Source organism: Octopus bimaculoides, chromosome 22 (assembly GCF_001194135.2).
Source record: "Octopus bimaculoides isolate UCB-OBI-ISO-001 chromosome 22, ASM119413v2, whole genome shotgun sequence".
Classification (NCBI taxonomy): domain Eukaryota; kingdom Metazoa; phylum Mollusca; class Cephalopoda; order Octopoda; family Octopodidae; genus Octopus; species Octopus bimaculoides.
The window spans coordinates 18,678,913-18,680,354 of NC_069002.1; positions in this window are offsets into that span (position 1 = coordinate 18,678,913).

Below are 1,442 nucleotides of genomic sequence, written 5' to 3' on the forward strand. Positions count from 1 at the left end.
ATATATATATATACATATATATATGTGTGTGTGTGTGTTTGTGTGTAGGTTCCCCCACCATCGCTTCACAACCGATGTTGTTGTGTTTACGTCCCCGTAACTTAGCGGTTCGGCAAAAGAATAAGTACTGGACTCGATATGTTCGACTAAAGGTGGTGCTCCAGCATGACCGCAGTCAAATGACTGAAACAAGTAAAAGAACACACACACTTGCAGACAGACCCTAACCCTAACCCATTCAGCCATAGAAACGTAATTATCGAAGTAGGAAAGAAGAAAGCGTTTAAACAAATAGACTGGGTCATAGCGTATCACCAACACACAATCATTCATTTTCGTTGATATACGATCACTTGTATATTTTTTGTTGAAATTCTGCTGTATTTTTAATATAAATTTTAATGTCAAATGTTGTTTTATGTTTGTTCATATCCTAAACATTTCTTTGCAAATATTATATGTTCTAAATGTAACTTTAGAAAGCACATAAAATCCCATTATTAGTTAAACGAGGAAACTTATTCTCCATTTTAAAAAAACTGGACTTACAACTATCTTTTCAAAAAGGAGAAACCAACATTATATTACCGTAGAGAATATTTTACAATTCAGAACTGGCATTCTATTGTTACTTAAAATATATAATAACTCTTATTTCACAAATAAGTAATTCACATTCACACACACACACACACACACGTATACGTAAATGTGAGTACGTACGTATGTGTGTGTGTTTGTGTATGTATGTGTATATGTATGTATGAATGAATGTAACTATCTATCTAACCACCGATCTCTCTTTGAAGTGAAAGATTACGCAATACCTTTTAGTAGAGTATATTTCTCAATTTTTAGAAAATGTTTATCTATGATTTTCAAATTTCTGGATGCTTACAACCTGTCCGATGACTCAACTTGGTTGAACTCATAATGCTTTAGGTGGACACACTCAGTATTTCCCTCCAGGTAAAGAAACCAAGTACTTTGTCGACGAAGGCCCTTCTCCAAGAAGAGCATATTGGCCTCATTCCCTATTGAATTCGGATTCTACGGTTTTCCAATCTGTAATCAAGACAGGTGAATAAACCCACCGTAGCGGTAGGTACGACAGGTCAAGGTGGTTACGCTTCATAAGAGACTGCGAGTGGAACTCTTCTGCTCTACGCAGGAAGGGTTTCCTATATTTTGATGGATTTACAAAAGGTTGCAATCATCTGAGTAGCTCCGGGACAAAGCAGCGCTGATGCTTATTTCAGTTATACATAAATACATACATACATACAAACAAGCACTCATGCATATATATATATATATATGAGAATAATAGAAAAAGGAGACAAACGCTCAGGATGTTATTAAATCATTTATATCTTCATATCTCCTACATATGTTTCGATGGATGCAATCAAAATACATCCAACAGGATGCAAAAAGGTCAG